The sequence below is a fragment of the Pezoporus flaviventris genome, unplaced genomic scaffold (assembly GCF_033815535.1).
Source record: "Pezoporus flaviventris isolate CSIRO_AGI_PZ_B2104156 unplaced genomic scaffold, CSIRO_AGI_Pfla_v1 ptg000100l, whole genome shotgun sequence".
In the NCBI taxonomy this organism is placed as follows: domain Eukaryota; kingdom Metazoa; phylum Chordata; class Aves; order Psittaciformes; family Psittacidae; genus Pezoporus; species Pezoporus flaviventris.
In genome coordinates, this window is record NW_026892648.1 from 1,404,911 (window position 1) to 1,430,885 (window position 25,975).

At 41.3% G+C, this 25,975-nt stretch overlaps 1 protein-coding gene across 22 annotated transcripts in view; it reads left to right on the top strand.

Moving 5' to 3' along the window:
• Nucleotides 1-25,975, top strand: part of CELF4 (CUGBP Elav-like family member 4) — a 747,879-nt gene that overhangs the window by 377,212 nt on the left and 344,692 nt on the right. The gene's annotated exons all lie outside the window — the stretch shown is intronic.

Consider the following 25,975-nt stretch of genomic DNA (forward strand, 5'->3'; position numbering starts at 1 on the left):
CAGTAAATGGTGATCAAGATCCAAGAGGAGAGGCTTCCTCCAAAGTGCAACCACCCACCTCTCCCACAGATTCCTTTAGACAAAGAAGTGCTATGAGGGGTAAGAGTGTCCCAGTCTTGCTGAAAAGTCCTAGTGAGATCCTTGGGATCTTTATATACATCTGCAAGTAACATCCAGAAGCAATATCTTCCAGTTTCTTCCCCAGCCACGGGGAGACCACAAGGAAAATGAGCACTCTGTACAACTTCTGCTGATGTCCAACATCAGCATCCCCCTTGTCCCCAGAAAGGTGATCTATGTTTTCATTCATTACCAACTTAAATTTAATTCTGGGCAGTGCCCCCTGAGGGCAGGGGGGGGACAAAAACAAACAAAAAACCACAACAAAAACCCTATACCTCTCTCATCACTATCCCTTTAGTTATCCAGTCTCCTACTGCAGCAAGAGACCTGCCACTAGCAAATTCCCCAACCACTCATTTATCTCCAGGGCTGTGCTGTGAAGCTTCATTCTTCAAACATAATAAATCCAGCAGCTTCCTGAGTTGAGCTATTGTGGATTTTTCCCTGTGACTGCAAATGGGAATGGTCTGTACAGATGAAAGCCCAGATCTCTGTTATTGCAAGTAAAAGACTCTGGGTGAAATATCTACCAAGGAGTATATTTTATGTGTTTTCTTTAACTGTCCATCCAGAAAGTGCTGAGTGATAGTCGGGTGCTGTTAGGAGGCACTGATAATGGCCTTACATTTATGAAGTACCATCCGTCCAGATGGACCCCCTAAGTACTTTATAAACTTTATTAACTGGTTGCTCCAGCTCCACATATCACCTTGTATCTATCCATCTGTTTACAGCTATAGCCATATAGAGAGCATTTCTCTCACCACTAAAGGGTGGCTATTTTGGGTTTGGGATATAACAGATGTTTAAGAGCTCACATCATTGTGGAGTAACAACTTCATGGCTTATCCCTGCTTCTCTTCTGTATCTCTGTTGACTTTAGTGTGAATTGAAACTAGGGGGTAGCAAACGAATCTAAGGAACCAGGTGAAAAAAGACAAGGAGGTGATTTTCCATATAGCAAAGCAGAGCTGGGCATCTCATTGCCACCAGCTGCTGCAGATGTTTAAAGTCTGAATAGATACGTGGGGAAGTTTACAAGTTCATGGTAAATCTTGGTTCCACACCCAGCTATGGCAAAGAGATTTGCAATGGCTCTGGGGACATTACTTTCAGCAGACCTAGTCTCCCTTACATCACAGCTGGATTTTGGAAGCTTTCCTATTGCAAGGTCCACACAGAGGACACAGCAAAAGGGCTTCTTAGTTGGGCAGTGGCTTGCAGTTGGACGTCAGTCCACTTTAGTGTGGGCTGCCTCTGCCCATGGCGGGAGGGCTGGAACTAGATGATCTTAAGGTCCTCTCCAACCCTAATTATTCTATGATTCTATGATTCTATTCTGTCATGGGATGTCAGCTCTGTAATCTCTCACTGCTTTATTACAAGGCTAATTCGCTCAGGTTTCAATCCCTCTTTACTACCTCTACGGCTGTAAAGTCCTGCACTGAAGCCACCATTACGTTGGTATATATCAGGAGATGGTAGCTGGGCCAACCAGTTTGTTGTTCACTGTAAAAGGCTTTTAAATTAGACAGCCTCTGCTCTCGCAAAGATCTGACACAACTGTGCATGGTCAGACTCTGATTGTTTTTCTTTTTTTGTCCAGAGGATATGTCCAGGCAGCAATCTGTACTTGTATGAAATTAGGATCCATTCAGTACCCTATAAAAATCTAAACTGAAAGATTAATTGTTAGCCATGATTACTACATTATTTATTATTATTGTGTGATGTTGAGGCTATGTTTGGAACAGATGGGAATTCAATTAACTTAGTTCTGCCTTTGTCTGTTGGATGAGACATTAATTTCAGGGCCACTCTTTACCTTTGAATAGCTACGTGGAAATAATTATTTTCATGGAACTTCATGGTTTTGAGGCAGTTTGTCACAATATATTTTGTTTTCTCATGAAAGGACACTACTGGCTGCTAAGCAACTGAGTAGCTCTGTTTACGTGTACATTTATCTGTATATATGCACAAATATATACATATGCAGACAGAGTATTTATTCAAGGACAAGAGTCCTCATCAGACTAGCTTTCAACAGAGAGTAATTCTGTTAATTAGGGCTGCAGTTACCATCCCTCTTCAGTTTCCCCACCTTACCCCTCGTCTTCTTTCTTCTGTTGCAACTATTACTATTTTTTAATTAATGTGCCAAAATGTTCACTGCTAACTAGAAGAAAAGAGAAAAACAAAAAGGCAGAAGTGATTAGAGGGGGTCTGGTGAGAAAGACTATTTATTTGTCTAACCCTTTTACAAAGAGGCAGGCTTGTCAATGATTTCTCTTCAGGATGGTGTCCCATAACCAGAAGAGGAAGTAGAAATGCTTATTAATGGGGCTTTTCTCCCAGCCAGAAATAATCATGCCTAACCAGACGTCTTCAAGAAGTCTTTGCTTGCAGTCAGTTCTGTTGCACATCTCAACAGTATTTCTTTTTTGATTTTTTAATGTCTCCTCTTTATCAAAAGAAAGGTTTTATGAATCCTTAGACCAGGAACTGTCTCTCAATCTGCTTATATTTTTGTTTTGCACTGTATTGATCATTAGATTATTTCTCCAGCACAACTCTCTATCTTTGGATTTGAAATGTTACTTACAACATTACATGTAATTCCCACACTTCAAAATTGAGATTCCACCCCCCAAAGTTCAGAGATGTAAATATCCAGGGTTCAAGATTACGTCTCTGTTCTTCATCTTCAAAACAATTTAAAATGATTCATTTAATACCTGAAAAAGGGAAAGGTAATTAAGATGCTCAGTGTAGGGAAAGACAATAATAGGGTTGAGATGTAAACACAGGAGCAACACTGGCAAAAATGTTTATTGAAATTGTGTGGGTATGGGTTTGAAAACCAACTTTTCTGCCAAAATAAACACTGTGAAATGCATGCCTTTGTTGCTGCTGTTTTATTTAAGTTGTCTGGGTGTTGATGAAACACCAGGGGAGGGGACTTCAGGGAAAAAAAAGAAAAAAAAAAAGAGAGCTTTCAACTAAAAATATAAGGGCTTTGTATTTCAAATATTATCATTCTTTATGGATACAATAATAATCTAAATGCTTGCAGGAAACTGGAAAAAACATAATCTGCACGTTTTAGTTTTCGTTGAATCCTTCTCCTGAAGCCTCCTCTCTGCCCCTTACCAAAATATGTGTGAGAAATTAAAAGCATCAGAAACTTGTGTGCTGTGAGCCCCATCCTTTCTGGATCTGAGAAGATACGAGTTTTTAAAGCCTCCAGCTGGCATCTGCCAGCTTTTCAAGGCAAGCTGTGGAGTTGGATCCCACCTCTCCAGAGGTCCCTGATTCAGACTCAGTGGCTTTGTGAAGAGGGTGGTGACTACTCTTGCACACACACAAATTGGCAGTTTTCTGATCCACTCTGTGCAGAAATCCTTGACTCCCATTCATATGTGTCAGGCAGTGCCTCTCATTTCAAATGACATTGGTTTATTTGACTTTTAAGTATCATGAACAGATGAAGAGATAATCTTTGTCCAGGTTTTTGGAAACGGTTTTGAAAATTGAAACTCCTGAGCCATTCTGCCAGTTCTCACAATATTTTTGTCATTAAAAAACAACAACAATAACAACATTTGCTAATCTCTTTCTTTTATCCCTTGCCTTTGGAGGCACATGCATTGGTGCTGATTCACTTGAATAATTATTACATGTAACTTAGATTTCTATCAGCCAGTATCTGTAGAAAAGCTCAACATTTTCATTCAAATCAAGAAAAATTCAAAATGTGAGGATTTTCAAAGCCAAGCCTCAGAGCCGGCAACTGTATTGCAGGAGGTGCTCTTGATTCGATGGCACTGGCATAAAATCAAAAGTAAAATGAAAAGAAGGAAAAACATTCCTGGATCAACAGATTTAATCCATTGCCACTGCATGAACTAGTCAAGGTCCATCTCGAACTTGTTCTTAAACCTTGCTGCCTACTTTTCCTGCGGGGCTACTGGTCTAGGACTCCATACTGCTGATGGAAGATAACCCTGTTCCTAATTTATAGGGTAAAATTATTCATAGCTGGTCCATATAATTTATATTAATTCCTGGCTCTTTTTTTTTTTAATTCATCCTTTGTAATTATTCTTAACTGTAAGTTATATTTTCTCCCGCTTTTTGCATATTTGGATTGCTATCTACAAATATTCACTCTTCAGGCTATGTCAGTGAGTTGTGACTGATCAGTGAAATTATATGATGTTGTTTCATACTCCTGATTCAATAAGAAGACATGTATCTGTGAGAATGGAGCACTCAGCTTTCTTAATATTTGTATATATACATATATATATGTCTTGGAAATTTGGGGGAGTGTTGAATATTCATTATTATTATACAACACAGCTGTTCAACTGTTCATAGGAAATGAATAAAATAGGTAAAGAAAAAGTTCTAAGCAATTTGCTCTTGACCTTTAAAGAGAGAATTTACCTTCTCCCATTGCTTTTACTGTCTTGCACATTAGAATGGTGCGTGATTAAATGACATCTGTGTTACCTCCTAGAAATGGCTGCATTTCAACAGTGTCATGCAGGAATTCGGTGTATTATAAAGTACCACAGGACATTTTGGAATGTGGCTGTGGGTGTAGTTCGGTTGTGTCTAGACTGGTATGATTTAAATGGATACCAGGGAACGGCATATCCACAAGATGATGGTATTTCATAAGAACAGGTGGATGCTGTTGAGGTAAAAAGGTCTAGCAGCATTACTTAAGGGATTTCAGGGACTTTGCCAGGCAATTCCAGAACTTCAGGCCTTGTTTGCCTATGTTTTTGGTTTAATTATCTGGAGTGAAAGGACATCTTTATTTGGTATTTGAACAGCGACTCATCACCTGCCCTCTCTAACCTCAGCTAACAGCATTATCTCCTCAGGTCAATTGAGAAAGGCCAATGTTCTTGTTGCTGTAGGTGACAGGTTCAAACCCTTATAATCATCTGTGACAGCACTTGTTATATTTCTTTTTTTATGAGATTTTTTCAACCTCCAGCTTTCAACTCCATTATACCACAGGTCTTTGGTTTTTGCTCTTCATCTCTTCCAGTTTTTACATCACTTCCTGATCCTCCATCATCAATTTTGCATCTCAATTTGTTTATCCTTGAGTATTTAATTCACATGTTCATGGTCAAACTTTAAAATCCATGGTCTTGATCTGGATTTGAAGTAAAGCCAGAAACATGTTACAGTCAAGTGCAAGCACACACAGATCTGTCATGCTTGGCCTCTTTTTCTCTAGCTTGTGAGCTGGAGGAACATACACACAAAAATACAAATACATACCCTCATGGCACAACCAAAACCTATTCCTTCAGCTCAAAATGTCACTATCAAACTTAACAAGAAGCCATGTTAATCCTTATCCCCCACTGCAAAGCCCTCTTCTTTCCTGTGGATAGGCAGCTACCAGCCTCTTATCTTAGAGATAAGGGAAAAGAAAAGAAAAAAAAGACACCTTTCCCCTCTTGTATAAGCTGCACGCCAGCCTTCTTGCTATTGATATGTGGTGAAAGTGCTGTCTGGCAATGAAAAAGTCACAGTGATGATAAGAAGAACTCTGGCTTTGGCAATTCCTGGCAAATTGCTGTGCATCTCTGGCTGGGCACAGCTTCTCTCTCTGCTTAGACTGGCACATGCTGACAGCATGGATCGCGGGGTGAGGAACCCCAGGGTAATCTGATGCCCTCACTAATAGTGTTTTATGAATTAATAGTGGATCTTCTCTCTCAGTTTCTCTCCTGCCATCATCTCTGCTTTGACTGGGGTTTGCTCTGCAAGGAGGGGAGAAAGGCATAAGGAAGTGTAGTCACAAACTCTAACATTTAACATTTTCTGACTGGGAAAGAAAGGGTATCATCAGGAGCTGGACTGGCTTGCAGAGAGCTGCAGTCACTGGTACCTGATCTGAGCTGCCGGATGGAGCCACATCAGGGAGGATGGCAGTGCAGAACAGACCAGTGATACTGGAGGGGAAAAGAGCAGTGGAGAGACAGCACACTTTGGTGGAGGCAGGGTTTCCATTGTTTGCATATACTCACACACTCAATAGCATTCAGGTTTTACTGTACATCAGTAGTGTGTTTGTTACTGTGAACTCAACTGGTTTGAACAAATCCAAACCTTCAATCATGTGAGGTGGACAGGGAAGAGGTGAGGACAACTGAACAGAGCATCAGGAACACCAGGATAGGTGCATAGTGGACACAACAGGCAATCAAACAGGCATTAAGCATTGCTGGAGCCTTGTTTTTATCACATGCAATCATGGCCTTTGTGTTCAGTCTCAGGTCACCTGGAACTTGCGAAAAACTCCGATGTCATTTGATAAAGTAATATATATTAACTCCTCCCAGGACAGGGTGACAGGGCTGGTCCTCTTGGGGATAAATGTAATCCAGCCTTCCTACGGAAAGACAAGTATGGCCATGTGAGCTTAGTTAAGCCTGCCACTTTGCAGCGGGAGATGAGGTTTTGTTGTCTGTACCACTACTTTGTTGTTTTTCTCAGGAGGTAGTTTGTTGCATTATTGTTGTTCCTGCTGCTGTTGCTTTAATCTTTCACTGGAGATTATATAAAACAGCCTCTCCATGAACCAGAACACATCTCTGGGGAATATGATGACAGCATCCATATCTTAAAAAGCCATAAAGTAGAGAGGCACTGTAGAAAGTAGTCGTTCCCAGTAATAAGTGCAGTATGACATCCAGGAAAGTACCCTATTGTGACAAGCTTGCACACTAGTGCAAATCTGAAGAAAAGTACATTTAAAACCACAGATGTTGCCATGCTTGTTATTTTAAAGGATTTTTATTTCGTAAACTACTTTTGCAGCCAGAACAAAGCCCCTTAACCCTTGGCAGACTGTAGCAGGCTCCTGATGCTCGCCAGCACCAAGACTAAGCTGATTTCTCTTGAAGTCTCCATCACAGATATCCTCCCCTAAAATAGCAGCTCTCCTGCATTTTGGACAGTTCACACCTTGGTGTCCTCCAGCCGTTGTAGGTCCCGAATGGGTGAACAAATTGCTAAGGGGTTTTCTTCCTCCCTGATCTCAGAGATTAGTTTATGGACTATATATAGTAGGTGGGAGTCCCAGTAACAAACTCCTTTCAGGTCTTGCAGGAACTGGGGCAAGAAGAGAGGTTAACTAGAGCTCTGTGGCTGCTCAGTAATACACGAACAGAATACCTAACTGCATTATTTGCAAAGTGTGGTGCACCATGGAGCTCATTAGAAACTACTGTATTTGTACCTGGAGCAAAAAGCATCGGGACTTGCTCCATCATCCATACTGAAGCCCATTAGACGGAAGGGGAAAGACTTTCCTTTCTGTGCTCCTCCACTAATGTGTTAGGAGAATTCAGGCCACTGAGCTTTAACTACATTGGGCCACACTTAGAGAGCTGAAATGTCACCTACATCCCCGCAGCTAGTTAGTGAAAGAACAAGAGACTCCCAAGTGTGATTTAGAGTGCCTAAGCAAGAAGATGTACAGGTTCCTGTTTACAGCCACTGAATGGAAAGTCCTGGGCACTGGGCAGCTCAACCTTTCCAAATATGGCCCTTTGTGCCTTAATTTCCCCACTCTGATCAGTGGGAAAATGATCCCAGCAACTGCTGCCCTGAGGTTTTATTAAAGAACTCCAGAACCATTAAGCCAATAGATGCTGGAGAAGTGTTACTATTGCAACCATCCACATAAAGGGAAAGCACATTCCCAAGCAGGGAGAGCACAGAAGGCCTAATGAACATTAAACAGAGCACTTGCTCTGCACTGGTGTTGTCACTGCTGGGCAACATCGTCCTGACAGAGCTCCTGTCCATCCAGGGACGTACATCCATTCATCATTAGTCCTAATGCAAGCTTGGGAGTTTTAAAGCCAGGGCTAAATCCGACCATCTTAATTTGCAGGCTTAATGCATTGCACATTATCCATATCCTTCCTATGGGATTTATCTTGATTAAGTGCTAATTTGTAACTGGTGGTATACCCAGCAAAGTGACTGATGAGAAGGGTACCTGGGCAGAGAGTCTGTTTTTGCAACGATGCAGACTGGGGATGGGAAGTGCTGTTTCCACTGCAGACACGCAGGCAGGCAACACATTTTATGCACATCCCCATCAGCCTAATACATGAACTGTTCAGAAAGGTTTAGTTTCTTCAGCTGTTCTTCAGCTGTGACAGAAGCAAAGGTCTTCTGTGAGAGGACCAGTCTTAGAAAGGTTTTTGACTGTGCTTGAATAATGTGCCCCTGGGCTGTTGTATAGCCTTGTCTGTGCAGGACAGCAGGTCAGAAAAGACTGCAGCTCCTTCAGATAACCAAGTACAGGCAGCCATTCACACATCCCAGGTTGCACATCTTTGGTTGCTTATGGAATGCCTCCTTTACATGCTGAGAGCTGAGCAGCCACCAGCCCCATCCCCTGCAGTGACACCAGCCCCTGCCCAGCCCCTTCCTCTGTCTCATTGAGTCTACACTGTGATCACTAGTTCCAATTGGGTTAAAGATTGAGTGGATGAGACCTCTTTAGACATGATCGCTATCCCGATTTGACCACAAAACAGCTGGGAGAGCCTATCAACAATATGAAGAAACCTACTTGAGGTGGGCAGGGCTTTCCCAAGGAGCTAGGAAGCTGAATTTCAGGATATTTCCACTCCATTGACCTTTGCTTTCTAATGAGAAACAAACCTTCCACCTCCACCAGACAGATAAGCTAAATCTCATATCAATCCACATCAGCATGTAGATTTTACACATTTTGAGGAGAAGGGACCTTTAAGCAGAAACGGGTTCTCAACTTTTGCTGTCACAGCACTAGCATTTCTCTAAACCAAAAGCCTTTATTTCAGCTGATTCTTTGGTATCTGCAACTGTATCTGGTTTTGCAGTCACCTGTCCCCCACAGTTCATAAAATCTCAATGAATGTATGAATTAAACAAGTCTTATGCACAGAAACACAAACACAGAAGTCAGGTCAAGCTATTTCATAGACCTATTTTACAGAAGGGTGAAGTAAAACTTTATTCAGCTCTCTCTGGCACAGTAATAAGCAAACCCAAGGAAGGCACCCAAAAGTCTTAATTTCTGTCTTATGCTGTACAGAGCTGTTCTGCATTAGCAGCATTTCTTCTTCTGGCTGTTTTTCCTAACACTGAAAATAGTGGACAGTTTCTCAGCTGATGGGTACTGCTTCCTTTTACTTGAGTAACTAATGACAGCAGTTGAGGAGAAAGGGGGGTGTTGGGTAGAAAGAAGTTAATTAATTTCAGGGGTTTTAATCTTTTCTTTTGTACCAAGCCATAAAACAAAAATTCTTCGGGAGCCAGAACATGTACCTCCAGTAATCAAAAGAGAGGCAAGGATCTGACTAATAGATATTACGTTCCATTATATGGTCTTGAAGTCAATAAACATTAGGTTACCTTCATGCAGTGAAAAAAGACCAGATTTATTAAAAAATCTTATCTGGAGGGTTTGCATTTCAATAGGATGTGAATTTGCATATTTTAACAATAACCTCCCATCATTCTGTCTGATCTGTGCTCAGTTGGCCATACAGATCACTTTATCTTGAATAGATTATCACCGGTTTAATAAACCCTTCATAATATGCAGGTATAACAATGGTACTTCATTGGATAAAGGAGGTATTAAAGTTCTTTTTCTGGAAATAGGGGTGGCCCAGATAGTGATTAACTTTATAGCTCTGTACATCCCTGCGCTGAATACACGATTGAAGGAGAGTATTTCCATTATTCACATTCAAAACGGACCAGATCTTCAGAGCTCCTATTAACTCCTCCTTGCCCATGGGAGCTATGCAGTCATGGTAGCTAAGGCTGCCGGGGTTGTTATCTCAGCAGTGGCTACTACCTGAGACATCAGGAAGAGGCAACACTTTTCCCCAAAACCAAGTCACTTTCCATGTACAGAGCATTATCAGTGCCAAGCTGTTTCATGGAGGACACACCTTCTCAGTACTAGATGGAAATAGGGTCAACAAAACGCTCAGCAGAAAGCCAAAAGGCTTCTGGCAGATAGCTTAGATACATATTCTGCTTTCAAGGAAAAAACAGATTATTCTTCTTGTCTCTTGTCCCAGGCTTTGACTTGCTTTCTGCTTTCACTTTCCACACAGAAGCTCATTTTCCACTCGCTGCCCTTTACAAGAGATGAGTCCATCCCACGACTCCCGCATCTTGTCTTGTCGTCTCAAAATGTTTGGTTGAGAGCAGCATGCTCAGACCCTGTGCAGGGGAAAAATGAGTCTCTGCCAAATCACAGGGCTGGCTTTTGCCTCCTGCAGTCTCCACAGGGACACAGACTATTATTTATATATGCCTGCCATTCGAGGCTCCTGACCGCTTTTCTCGTGAAACACAGGGTATCAATGTGCTATCACGTTAGTACCAATGCACTACAGACAGGGATAAATATAATTTTCATGTTTTCCTGCAATTTTTGATTTCTTCATTTTTGTTTCTTTATTGATATTTGCACCCTGTCTTGGAAAAAAACTGATACTGTTCCTCTCTTGGGTACCCAGTGCAGAGGAAGCAGCTGTGAGCATTAACTGTACACACACAAAGCTTAGACAGCCCACAGGCTACTGTGGCATTGAGCCCAAGCTTGTAGACCTTAATGAGACATAATGTTCGCCCAGGACCAGCTCTGTGGTCACGCAGCCCTGAGATCTGGACTGCCTCACATCTGACCAGCTGGGAGCACAGGAATAATGAATTTTGTGGCTGAGTGTGCATGTATGTGTGAGAAAGAGAGAGGATGTCACACACACGTCCCCCAAGATACTCTTGAGAGCAACTAGAACTTTTCACATTCTCTCCCGACTGTGTTTTCTTTTTCCTATGCTCAAGCTGTGTTCGTGCTTGCTTTTCCAAAGCTCCCATCATGAGCTTTTTGCTTCTCAAGAGCCGACATGCCGGTGTGCTGCCTGACAGTGGGAGCACAGCAAGGCTAGTGAATAATGGAAAGTTATTGACCTATAATAACCTGGCATTATTGACCATAAATGATTTAGTTAAAGCACACACGCACACACACATACACACACACACCACCTCATGTGGAGGAGCTGAATTTTGAGCTCCCTTTGTCCATCACTGGCTCAGTGGAGCTTATCACAGGGCAGGGGAGAGGGACATTTTGAACCGGCAAGAAATTAATGTTAATCAGAACAACATTTCTGATGATGGTCTAATAAGATTCTTGTGAGGAATAAGCATAACACCTGGAGCCACAAGCAAATTGTCCTGAGTCTTTACCTAAAGTTCTGTGAAGGCACAAACCTTTCCTGAACTTCAGCAAAGTTCACAGATTTTAGGGCCGAGGAAGACAATTTTCATCAAGCAGTCTGACCCCTCCCCTGTGTTAGGCTAGAGATTAACAACTAGCAGGACCAATAACCTGTCATTGAACAGGAGCACAGCATCTAGGGAGAAGGAAAACTGTCCAGATTTAATGCCAGACTTCCCGCTCTATTATTTTCCATTTCTGCTGAGCCAGCTCTTCCCCTCCGAAGTGAAAGCGCTGACATCAGCTCCTTTGGAGCCACAAAATGTTGGTTGTCCTGCCAGAAGCCCTGCTCAGGGCTCGCACCTGCCCTCAGGTCCCCATCATCTGGTTGCATCTGCAGGGTCAGGCATCCCTGAAACCCCCACAGCTTCCTGTGCCTGAATGGAGCCCTGTAGAAATGCAGATGTCTGGGCTGGAGAGCTTGGCTGGGTCAGATAAAGATGTGAGCGAGTAACTGTTTAATTGAGCCAGATTTCTGAATGAGATATAATCCCAGCCGCTAGCGCAACTGCCATATGCCCTCCTAAGCTGGCTGTGCTTGTGTCAGGATCTGAATTTCGTGGCTGGCCCCTTTTATGGAAAGTTTCTGCCCAGCTTTTGACAGATGAAACTTTGCAGCTTGGACCTGTTCCTGATTATCTATCAGTGCTCAGCAGACAGCCATAAAAGCTTCTCATTAGTTTTGTGGGTGCTGTTCTTTATATACAAAATAGCCGGACTCACTGTGCCTGGTTCACTTTGTATTTCAGGTTCAGATGGACAAAAGAAAGGATTGCTTTGGTTTCAGATTTGTCTATTTGGAGTTCTTGAGAGATGATACAAGAACAAGATTTTAACTCGCTGGCGCTGATCTGTGGTACTGAAGCAGCTATGAGTTGGCATTTACAGCACACAAAAAGTGTCAAGATGCAAGGATTAATTTCCTTGCTTTTATAAGTTCATGGCATAATTTTCTACTACCTCCATAGGCTGTAGAGGCTCCTGGAGCTGTTTCCACAGACCAAAATCACTACAGACAGGCAATTGCTGGAGTCAAAGGTGTACTGAAGGTCTGTGTACTGAAGTAACTAACTGTTGAGTACATTTTAAGTACCTAATGAAGCAGGCTTCCCGGAGTAAATCCTTAATTTCTCCGTCTAGGAAATTGGGTCTGCATAATTTAGTTGTCTAAATTTAGGCAGGCAAGAGCTCCCTCTGGAGGTCTCTAAGCAGCCCGTTTCTCTTCATGGGCAAGCCCAGGTGTTTACTTCTGAAAGGCAATTTCATGAGATCTGTGATTTAAGTACAAGTCTTCTCACTAAGCAAATAGGATCTCTCCCAAAATCTCCAATTTTTCATCCAGTATTAGAGCTAAACTAAGGGGCAAGGCAAGATGTAAAGAAACAACTGAGTTTCTCTCTAAAGTCAGGCAAGGAGCAATGACCCTTGTCTCTCAAAAAATTAGTGGGAGCAGTGGGAGAAGCACATCTGTATGTGCACGCTGTTCCTTACTTGTGCATTGTCCTTAAAATAGACCAAAATATCTAACTACGGTGGTGCATGACATGGGTCTACAACTTTCTCAAAGGTGCCAGCAGAGCAGGAGGAGCTGATCTCCTCTTTAGTGACCAGCAACAGGACATGAGGAGATGAAATGAAGGGGAAATTCACATTGGACATTAGGAAAAGGCTCTTCACTGAGAGGGTGGTCAGTCACTGGAACAGGCTCCCCACATCACCAACCCTGTCAGAGTTCAAGGAGTGTCTGGAAGGCTCTTTTAGTCAAATGATGAGGGTGAGGAAGTCCTGCGAGGACCCTCAATGATCTTTACAAACTAAGGATGTTTGATGATTCTATGATTCTATGGCTTCCAGCTCTGTCCTTCCTTCCTCCCTCGATAATTGACTATTATACCAGCATTATCTGTGCCTTGATACCTTGGATTTATGGAGCTTCTAACAAATATAAATTCCCCTTTGCACACACCCCATTTAATCAAAACCTTGCTGCTTTAAGCAGTCTGTTTTATTAAATTACCAACCTATGAAGCCATTAACTCAATTAGAAGCAGCAGTTCTGTAGTCTTGAACAACCAAGGGGTAATATAGCAGCGGTATATGTTATGCAGAGTATGGCACGTTATAATAACACTGAGAGCTTATATAGCATTTTAGAACTTTACAATTTTGTAAGAATAATATCTAATTAATCCTTACAATAGGCCCTTAAGGTAAAGATTACTGTCTAACCCCTTTCTCCATGGAGGAAACTAAGCAGGGAAGAAGATGATAGGTTATAGACTTTGAAAAACAGTTCAAGGCCACATCTTTCCACACTTTGCATTTACAGTAAGTAGACTTTAGACTTTCAAACTGCTTTCTTTCTGAGAAGATCAACACCAAGTGACCACTACCTCCCTTTCTCGTCTCCATATTGTAATGTGTAATAGGCTATTTGTCTTAAAACATCTCTTCCTTTTGGGGGGAATGAAGGGAATAAGGGGGGAGACCCCAAAGTGATATAGAAATCTTACAGGAGTAAGTTACACCCATTACACATAAGCACTTTTGGTTACTGTGTTAGTACTTGCTGTGGTTGTCTTGGGCTTCTGGGTGGTTTTGGGAATCAGATACAGTTTCAGAAGTGAGTGCCGATTCATGGTCATCATTTCCCACAGCTATGTTAACCCAGGAAATTCTACTTTTCGCTTCTCAGGGTGGAAACACCCACAAGCTCACTTGTGCCACATCAGTTATGTGATCTGAAGGCAAATAAGGAGGATGATCACAGGAGCTCATCTAATTAGACTAGAACGTTTAGGGTTGGAAGCAACCTTAGTGATCATCAGGTTCCACCCAATCTCATAGGCAGGGACAACTTCCACTAAACCAGGTTGCTCAGAGCCCCATCCAACCTGGCTTTAATTTCCTTAGACACAAATTAAACCCCCTTGATTTGTAACCAGAACAATGACCTGCTGACATCAAGAACAGATCCTAAATGTAAGGATTTTGTCTAAAGATTTATGTATGTGTGCTTTTGTTCTATAAAATTTAGCAAAAGATTTATTTTGTTTTCTTTAGTTTTTAGCAGAAAAAGGTTTTTGGAACAACTTTTTATATTTTTACAAGGCTTTTTAATAGTAAACATTGCAGAGATGATGAATAGGAAAAAGAACTGGACTTGATCTGAGTTTGAGAAGCAAAATGACAGATTTAGGATTAATATCTGCTTTAAGCAAAGTACAGAGAGGAAAGAAACAGCTTAAAACAGTGAAAAGCCAATAATACTTCTAACAATAACCATCGCATACTGTAAGGATGCATCAATCCTAAATTATCTTGAGCAACCATGTATGATAATACAAATAACAGAGATTTTATTTTCACATATTCATTTTCTTTAAGCTGTATTTTGAGCATTAAGAATTTCTTTTATTTTGGAATTAAAATTCATTTTAAAAACTTGCTTGGGTCCAGAATTTGAGGATTTAAGGGAAGCAGGGGGTAAAATTTCAAAAGCTAGAAACATTAGCAGTGTTTGTAAGAATGGCTAGATCCGAGCTATCTTTAAATACAGAGAGGCTTGCATTATACCCTAATTCAAAGAATTAATAAGTAAGTTATTTAAAGTGGATGATTTTTAAAAAAACAAAACAAAAAAAAACCCAACATAATTGTTCTCAGTGGTTATGGCTCCAATTTATTTCATTTCATATTTACACCATGTAGCACCCAATTCACACTGCAAAGAGAGAAAGTACAGTCTGGCCCAAATTTTCAAATATGCTTATCACCCAGTGGACCAAAATCTTTTAATTATCTGTCTGTGTATTTGAGAACATCCTGTGTTTGAAATGGAAGGTTTCTTAAGTAGTGTGATTTCTTGCTCGTTTTCCCTCTCTGAATTTTTTTTGTTTTGTGTCACATTTTGAGAATATTTCTCAGCTGTGATTTTGGGAGGACGCTGCTAGAAAGCATCAAACCTTGTTTTCCTCCACCCTGGTTCAAACATGCGAGTGCTGCTTAGGCTTAATACTGATCCATGCAGAAATATCAGTCCCTGGGAGTTCAGACACACACTGTATAAAGGTTAATGGTTAACACCACCAGAAAGTTTATAGCTGAACTTCTGGTGGATCTGATCAACGGTCTGTCTTTAATCAAATGCCAAAGCGGAAGAGGAAGGAGGAAGGAAAATGTAGCTGCACAAGTTGTCTCTTCTGGTTTACCTCTTCCAGCTTTAACCAAACGAAACTCAAAAGTAAGCGAGGGGGTCAAACTTGGAAGGAAGTGAAAAGCAAATGGGGGTGAAGAAGAAGGGAGTAAATAACTTGGAGCTATCGGCTGTGATGCCAGAGGTGGCATGCAGCTTCTGGCCACTAACAGATGTGGACAGGTGAACCTTTACACCAAATCAATCATCATATTTATTCTAATTGTATCGTAATAGTCCCCCAGGAGCTCAGTTCAAATGAGCTTGACATTATTAAAATTTTAATGCCCAGTTTTCATAGCTGAATGAATATTTAAAGGGTATGTCCCAGGCTTAAGTTATGATGATGAAGAAATTAATGGAATGTCTTGTTTAATGCTTTGGTACATGTTGATGCAGAAAAAAAAAAAAAGAAAAAAAGAAAAAAGTGGATGTTCAGGGCGGAAAAGAAAGAAAGGCAATGTTTAGGCATCATTAGAGGAAGAAAGCATTAGTGATTCATTAGTATCAGACCTCACTCTTGTTGGATAGCTCTCAGCAGAGAGGAAATATTTATCATTCAGGAGGGGGAAAATGAGTGTTTGGTCAGGGACCACAGGAGAAATAACTCCGCATGAATGACAGATCAGAAACGAATCCCTGGGAGTCCCCAGCCACATCCCTACATGATGGAATGAGACTGCTAGCCTTTGTTGTGTGGAACAGACCCAGAAAATCACCCTTGTTACCCAACCAGGGTGTTTGTTTATTGTAAGTACCCAGATTAACTTTGAAGGATGGCATAATTAATCAGCAATACTCATCAGTCTGGCAATTACGTTACAGATAATTGTCAAAACATAGGACCAGATGATACCCGTTACGCATAGATGGGGGTGAGGGACAGCTCCTATTGCATTGGAGGGCCTGATTCTGTATAAGAAGAAGCTAGTATAGGGGATTGCATTGACTCTGAGAATCTCAAATCTGGAAAGATTGGGGATTTTTTTAAACCTTCCATGCTTTTCCCAACTCAGAAAATGTTTGAGAAGCTAAGGATTTTTGTTTTCACCTCTTTCTGAAAGCTATGATAATACTTGCAAGATTCCTGCTTGTGCTTATTATTTTGCTGTAAGGAACAGAAGACTAACTTGCACTGCTGGCTGGGCTTAAAATCCCCCCACTATGCTTTTCCTAGATGTAAAAGAGGACTGAAGAAAAAGTTAATGCTCTAAGGCCTTTCACAAAAGATTTTCTTTAAAGGGGCACTGTCAATATTAAGATAATCTTACTCTTGCTCTGAGTCTTTTCTTGTTTTGTTTTGGTTTTGGTTTGTTCGGGGTTTTTTTATTATTATACATTATTTTCACTTTGCCAGCTCCTTCTGGAACTGCAGCCTTCTTCCGGTACACAGCTAAGGGTTTTATCTTTAGGCAAGGTTTTCACACATCTAATTTGAGGTGTTATTTCAAATCAGTTTAGAGAAACCATTGTAGAAGGTAGCATGGCTGCTGGGCTTTTTTCTGCTCAAATGGGACTTATTTCTGGTTATCTTAAAATAATTATACTGTATTTGTTCATTAATAGAAGTGAAAGAAGAGCACAACCATACCACGTGTATAATGATAGGGATATGACTTGAGAAGGAAGCCCTTAAGATTCAGAAATGCCACAATGTCCTACTTGGAATAGGATTAGGTCTGGTCCACCTGGGGTGAGGACTGAGGAATGAACCTTAGTAATGGACCTAGGCAATCTGTTACTGAAGCAAGCTATTCCACAGGTGACTTTGACCCTTGGGAGAAAGGAAATGAGGGTGGGAGGAAGCCAGTGAACACTTCACCCTTGAAAGCAGGACTATTTTTTGGGGGGCGGAAATCACTTTCTGGCTCAGAGTGGATCTAGTCCAGTATCAAGGAAAAACCTGCTTGCAACCTTAACCCTGTGATAGCCAATTCCAGTTCCCGGAGAGGGTATGCTTCAGTTCTAGCCCTGGGGCTATCTGCACATTTATGTCAAAGAGAGAGCCTTTATTTCATGGTTCTGGCAGTGGGTGAAAGCAGCTAGTTAATTTACACTGCTTACTCAGTTGTTTGTTAAATGGCAGTGCTGTGGAAAGCATTTCTCCATGGGTAAAAGGGCTGGCTGTGGTTCTTATCTTTGTGGCCAGGCATACAAATCCACAAGCACAGAAGGTCTAATCTTCTTGGATGGACGGTGGCCAAGCTCCTTTTGCACTCAAAGCACTGAAGTCAATGGAGCTTGGCCTTGCCTAAAGTCTGCAGAATCAAGCCAAGCAGCCATTAGTGGCAAAGGCGGCATTTGGGTCTTGCTTCAGAAGAAGTGATAAAGCCTACAGAATGAAGAGCACAGCAGGGAAGCGCCAACAGCCAGAGGTCATGGGCTCAGGATAAGGAAAAGACGAGAACATTTGTTCATCTCTAAGTGAGGGGGTATGGGTTATGTCTATAATGCCTTGAGTAATACATCTGCCTCTCTGGCCCGCTTGCCTGCCCCACTCACATTCATGCTGGAGAAGCCTCTGGCCTCTGTGCAGTGTGCCCAACATGCACAGAACATTGAGTTGCTCCACACAGAGGACATTTCACCTTTCCCTTTATGCACACTTCCTCACCAAGGCAGCTCCTGAGCATACTCCAAAGTGCAGGCAAGGCTAGGCAACCTCAGAGCAGACCAATGCAGACAGCAAATGTGAGACAGTTCACATACAAGGTCTGCAGGATTTCAACTAGGCATAGGTAAACCTACAACCACAAACACCCAAGCTGAGCACACATTGAAAAACCAATCTGGGACCTTGACACATACTCACATCACTCATTTCAGTTCTACATTGTCACCTAGATACAGCTATTCATTAGCCATGCTGGGCAGTTTAAGGCTATCTTGGTTGTGGCTACTTTCATATGTGTGGATTATGGTGTTGCTCTGCCTTGAAAGAGTTTGGGAGCACAATATCTAAGCTAAAAGAGAATGTGGTTTCTTTCTACTAAGTGCATTTAGGGCTGGCTAATAGAAAATGCCAAGGATACAGAAGAACTATTTTAGATAAAGATGGTTTGGGTACATTTTAAAATTGAATGCAAATTATCTTGAAATAAACTCAAGTGGGAAATTAGAAGAGAGGTGAGATTGTAGAATAGCTCATCCCTACTGATATTAGGGAAGAAAGGAGGAAAGGACAGCAAAAGACTTACTTAATTTATATTAGAATTTCATGTGTTTATGAATAGAATTTCGCATTGTGATTGTCCATGGTAACCACAAGGAACTGGCTTTAATGAGCAGGGTGCCCCTTGAGAATTTACACTCTGCTGTCAGGACACACAGACAAACAGACCCTTTATATAGCTTACCATCACCAGTGGGCCAGTCCTTGGACTCTACATGCTTGAGTACAGTCAATGTCCAGTAACAATTCAAATATGTAAGGAGTCTGGGATTTAAGACGCATTTCCTAAACTAAAGTCAGCATCCAGCAAGACACTTCTTCCCAAGAAGAAAGGTCAAGTGCACAAACCAAGCAAGATCCATGAGTGCAAATAAATACCCATCTGGATGGCATGGACAGGGTATCAGTACCTTAGGGCATACAGTGTGTGGCGGCATGGTCTAGCAGGTGAAACACCACTTTTACTGTGTGGCTGCCCAAAGCTTTAAGAGGATCTCCTGCTTTTTCTTTCACACACAGATTTGTATTTGAAAAAGATATTTATAAGCAGTGCTGTTTCTCTTGGTTTGGAAAATAAGATTTGCTGTTCGAAACATCCTGTGTTTTGTTCCTCCTATTGACCTCAAACCTGCCACAAGTTGAGCTCTCCCTTTATCCTTCCAAACTTCATTTAAAACCAGAGGCACCATGATGTAGACCGCTACAGGCCCAGCTTCCCCACATATGAACCAAAGTATTTGGTGTACTGGAAAGGTTTTATTTTGCTATTAAAAAATCAATTGTTTCTTCCAACTCAAGCCCAAACAGCTTTGTAGGGAGGAAGTTTTGGATTTGAAACCATAGGCTTCTACACACAAACCTGAACTGAATTTAAGGTTCATCTATACACGCAAGACAAGTGGAGAGATAAATCGATAGTTAGATGGATGGATTATAATGTCTTTTATATGGTATATAGAAAATACTCTCAGAGTTCAGGGATGGCCAGCAGCAATCATTCTCGGGGTAAGCACCAGAGCATTGACTGATTCATAAAGGTCAGACACCTCAAGATTTTTTTTTTCATACCTCATACATTCCCATTTCAGGTCTTCTCATCTATTTGTATACATGCCTATGACACACATCTCATCAGGCAGGAAAAGAGGGTGGTAGGGAAGAATTAAGAGTCCACTACCCAGAAAAGGTTTGGGAGAGAGTCATTCCAGATGCAATGTGTTACTAGTGAGTGCTTCCCACAAGGCAAGCAGACGTGATTTTCACCAAATGTCCTAGAATATTTCCTCTATCTGTTCCTTCATTAATCCACCACCGTATCAGTTTGTACTGCCCACACAAATGTATGCTTAATGTGTAATCACATGGCAATTCATACAACCACAGCACTTACCTCTATTCCCTTGGAGGCAGGTTTTTGCTCTATACCTTACAGTTGCAATATGCAGAAGGCTTGTTGTGTAGCAAAATAATGTCAGAGCAGCTTTCCTGATTCTGTAACATTCACAGAAATTTCCCTGAGATGAGGCCTTGACTTTGCTTTTTGGGATGGTTTATTTTTTCCTTCTGAGAGAAGAGATTGCTTTGGATTCACTCTTATGGCTGTCTAGTTTAGATCACTGTAACTCAATTATGTCGCTCAGAATCAGGTACAGAGTGATTTACTTGAACTTTGCAATTACACACACAATTCAATTGTAGGTGATTTTCTTGGCCTTTCCAACTTTGACACTAATATACTTTGCATTTCCTTAGGGCCTTCAATCACAGAAGGTTTTGCTCAATGTCTTAAAAGTTATGACCTGATCCTACAAACACGTTCCTGCCAGCACTCATATAAATAGCTGTGTTGACTTCAGAAAAAATTGCTATTGTGTGCATGACAAACCCACAGAAAGCTGGCAGAAGTGTTAAAATGAAATTCCTCTTTAGTGTTTTGGAGGGGAGGTCTTAAACAGAAAAAATCTCACACTGAAGAAATAAGTAACTTTTCTGGAAATTTCCTTAGGAAGCAAGTTGTTCTGGGGTGGGATTTTATTCCATGAGGTTACCCAGCATCTGCAAAGATGCAGAAGTGCCCAATAAGCATTTGCTAAGACCTTCTAGGCCACATCAGCGTCCTATCCTTTCTGATGAGGTCACAGAAGTGTTTCATCATTGATTTATAGACAACATCTGTGAGAAGTTTGTTATTTGACATTATATCTGTCTACCTAATCCAGACATAGAAATGACTGGATGTTCGTTTGTTTGTTTGTTTATTTACTTACTTGCTTGTTTGTTTAACACCAACATTTAGATGCATTTTTTTAGTCAACCACCTTCAGAGTACTTTTATCTTTATTGCACAGAAAAGAAAGCTGAGAAAAAGGCAGATGTAGTTGTAGTGATACATTCAGACTCATCCAGAAGGCCAACATGGAGCTGGAAACAGGCCTCCCCTAAGGTTAACACCTACTTTTTACACTCTACCAGAATGGATCTTTGGAAACTTCAGGAAACATGGGCAACAGAATATCTTTCTTCACAGTTTTTAATACAAAGCTTTAATCACCTCTCCTAATCTGTTCTTACAGAGCGTTCAAACTTCTTAAGCCCTCTAATGAGAGGTAGAAAGACTATTATGAGATAGATGATCCATGTGGTCGTCTTCCATGGCCTTATAGATCATGCAAGCTCTAGAATAGCTTTTTTCTTCTGAAGTGACTTCTTCCTTAAGCTTCCTTAAGCACAACCAACAGATTACCTTCAACATGGCTCTCTTCTGCCTCGGACATCATCTTCCTAACCATTAACAGCGTTTCATTGATCTTCATCAGTCTCATCCTCACTTTTTCTTCCTTTCTCAGATCATATTTGAAGCTATTCAGGATGTCTCTATCGTTTTTTTGTTTTTTCCTTTCTTCTTCTATTTATTTCTGCATTTGTCCATTCTCAAGCTTGGTAGAGCCTTGATCCTGGTGAGTAAAACAAGAAAAGAAGGTGTAGTAGGAACAGTGAGAGCAAGAAAGATGGAGACAATGAGGAATCAGCTGTCTCTGCTTCCTACTCTTCTTTCCCAGGTGATCTTTCTACCTGCTCTAAATTAATATCAAAGCCAGAGGGAGCAGAAAAAGGTTGCTGGGGGAGAAAATGACAACCTTAGGAAAAGAAAAATCATGATGCAGAAAAGCGTCTGTCCCCTGTCTAATTCCTGCAGTGGCCTGTAGCTGATGGTGCTGAGAAAAATACAGTGGCAAGCTCTGACATTTCATTTCTGTAGAGAATTGAAAAAGGGCTTGCTGTAATTCATTGCTTCTTGTAACTCAAACCCTTTTTGACAGGAGTACCTGTGCTGTCTTTTAACAGTGGCAGCACGGTGGCTGTAATTGGACATGAAAAATGATGTCGTGTTTCTACTTGCAGGGAGGATTGGGGTGGAGGTAGGTGGGGCAAGTGGCAAGTTGGTGTGAGATGATGACATCTGGCATTGTTTGAATGGGTTGGTTTTAGGCAAAAGGAAGGATAAGCCAAAATGAAGGGTGTGAAGTGTAGCAAGTACAATCATCTTGTCCCACGTGTGCAAAGGTCACAAAGTAAGGGTGGTTTTAAGCAGGGAAGAATGTACAAAGGATCAAAGAAAAATGAGAACCTGATGTCCTAACTCCTCCAAGAACCAAAGTGCTTATGGCATTTGTGGCAACCGCTTTTCCTGTTATGGGGACAATTCACAGCTGCAGTGGTACACAGTGCCCATAGTTCCAATACAGACAGGGAATATTAGACACCAGCTTTGCCTGAGGCAACACTGGGAACACAGCTGTGAGTAAAACTCTTGTTTGCCATTCACTTGCCACTCCTTTAAAAATTAGGCCTTTCATAAGTAATCAGAAACCCAATTTCTTTATTTTTTTGTTTTTTGACTAAATCACTTTGTGCTTCCATGGTCTTCAGCACACCTTTGTTATGGCACCACTGTTGAGTGAGGCACTTCAGAGTAAATTTGGGGCCAGTTTGGATTCTGAATCATGAATGGGGATAAATATTTTGTCCTGATTTACAATGGGTTTATGACTATTAAGCACTCTGGTACCGCAGTATCAGAAATCTTCGTAGTATATGTAGAGAATAAAAATTTTTTAGTCAGGTTTTAGATAATAAGAGGGAGGAGATAAACTCTTTCTGGCTTAACCAATGGTAAATCAATATACTTTTCTCAATGTGGCAGCCAAACAGGGATAATATAGAATAAGGAATCATAATCATATTTCAAAGGAGAGCCCAAAGACCACCTGTAGGCAGAGGAAAGAATGACTATTGCAATGGACAGAGGTGTAGCACATCCTAGAGAAGAGCCTAACAGAGTGCATCCAGTCTGTCTACCAGTTCAAATGCTGGATCAGCCTATCTAGGTCTTTCCTCATGTTGCCAAATCTCTTTTGAAGACTTCTAGTGACAGGGATGAGTCTGTAGTTCCTATGATCTCATGCAGATACCCATGGTATTAATCCTATTTGATGACTGGAAAAATCTTACTCCTCCTTTCACAATCTCAGAGTTTACCAAGACAGGACAGGTACTAAGCCCATGACAATTCCCAGCAGTAAGCCTGAACCCCTAAATTCCCTTCTCCCTAAAAAGGCATTTCCCCAGACTGGGGAAGGTACATCATTCTGCCATTTTATTTTCCCACTTAGCCTTTTTCTGCTCCCTGTGACATCTCGTTGCTCCCAGAACTTCTGTGTTTAAAAAATAAATAAATAAAATATTGTTCCATAGATGAAGAGAGGAAACTTAATTATTTTCCTCTCGGTGTTTCTTCCTATAATTGGTGTCTTTCATGTCAAGATGATCTCAATTTGTATTATGGGCTCCGTGCAGGCAGCACTTTCTCTTTGGTCTATAAAGAAATTGTCAAGTGTATAAATCATAGTGTACATTAAATTACACAGGCCTTTTACTTATTCATTTCCCCAGGTTTTTCTTCCTCTATTAGATGCTCAATCCCTCTCTCTTTTTTTAACTTTTCCTGGGAGTCATCTACTTTTTCTCATTTCCCAATCTCAGATAAAAAGACAAAAGAAACCCTAAAAGACACCCAAACAAATGTTTTGCTAATGGGTCTGATGATTTTCTCTGCCTTTTGCAAACTGACCACATGCGACTCTACATGTAGGAAGTTCTCTGTCTAGTTCTAATAAAGACTGGGTCTAAAGCTTACTGAAATCCAGTGTGGATTTTCATGGCCTTTAGCAAGCTTCCAATCCGTATGCACATTGGTAGATTTATGGAGTGTTCTGCATTGCAAAGCTGTACCCATTTTGGATTCCAGACATTGCCTGTCAGGGCTGTATGCTGCATACCTCCTATAAGTTCCTGGCTACAGTGAGTATTTCTCTTAGTGACTGCTTAGGTTTGGAGTTTGGGTTGTCTTGGAGTGGGTACCAGGGACCTCTGCCCACCCTTCTCTGGCCAGTGGAGTTAGATTAGCCATTTTGTCCACCATAGGCATCCATGATATACAGTGTGTGTGCAGCTGCAAAAGCAAACGGGTATCAAGTCAATCCTTGGTAAATAAATGGCATTAATACCAACCTGCTGCAAATGCAAATCAAATGCAGTGATTGAGTAGGTGGCAGAAGTTAGAGTAACTGGGTAGCTTGGCTACATTATCCTGCATGTGAGAAACCAAGATGGGGTTTATGTCACCTAACTCTAACGGCATAGACTACCTTTATGTCCAGTGGAGAAAAACAGCCATTACAGAAGACCACTCATCCTTGTCATCTCAGACACCAAGCTTAAAAGTGCCTTAAAATTACACTTTTTAGACATTTGGACATGACATAAATTACCCTCTTCACCTGCATGATGTCAGATCTTTAAATGCCTGTAAAAGCTAGCTGCTCCCATGTGGTTACAGGAGCCCTGTGTCAGGATGTCCATCCTGCTGCCTTTAAGTATATCGCCTCTGGTCCTGATAATGTGTTGTAATAAGCGTGTGAGCGACAGGTCTTTGCAGTCACGGAAGCAGTGGCTGATACAAGGTTTACCCAGTACCAGATTCTTTGTTGATTTTAACACTTCAGCTGTCTGGAGTTTGTTGGATGATACAGGCATACAGGGGAGCAGAATTGCTCAGTATCGTCCGGAACCATTGATCCTTCTCTCCCAAGTGTGAGTCTAACTGTAGTCAGTTTATGGTTAAGTACATTTTCTCCTTGAGACAGCAATGCAGCAAGATCTATTAGGTTCTCAATCGTCTTAACCTACTTGTCAGCCAGCCTGATAACGTTTATTGCTAAATACATATGCAGAGCAATTAGAATAAATCTAAACTATTATTAACTACTTAAAAAAAAAAAAAATTACAAAAAAAGAAACCCTAAACATACCAGCCTTGCTACCCACAAAAGGTACTGGGGATAGCAACAAATAAGGGAGTGATGGTATCACCTGAAGGTGCTCTGTGATGCTTATCAGCCAGTCTGTGGTCTGACATCATTGGGAAGCAATATGTTGGGAGACTCCCAGAGCCTTCTGACTTCCTGCTCCTTGTGATGCCTGTTTGCACTTTCCTTGGCTGCTAAATCTAAGTGATAACTTCATGCCACTCAGAGGTGGTTACACACAGAAAGTTGTATAGTCTGTAACACAGTGTATGGATTGCTCTAAGTGACATATAGGAAGAAGGAGGGAAGGCTTGCAGATGAAAATCTCAGCTGGTTCTGATCCAGTCTGCATCTCCAGTTACTAACAGGAGAGGTATATCCTGACCCTTGTTCGGCAGATACCCACATCATGTTAGGCACTACCAGTGAAGAAGACTGTGGACATCTGTTGCCCTCTCTCCTGGGAGTGAGCAGCTCTGGGGAAAATTATGGTTTCCAATGCTTTTGTTGAGTGAGAGATAAGTTAAAGAACAGAAATCCTATTCACATCACAGTGGCAAGGCTTTTGTACTTATGTCCTGATGTAAGAAAGGAAAAAGAGTTTTGACAAAACATCAGAAGTTTTGACTCATATCTTACCCTCTCCAGATTAAAAAAATATCTCAATAACTAGCACTCCTGCAGTATATGTACAAATCAGATCCAAATCCCATTTACCAAGTATGAAACGGAGTCTGCTGTGTTACAGGTGACTATCCTAATGAGCTAACAGT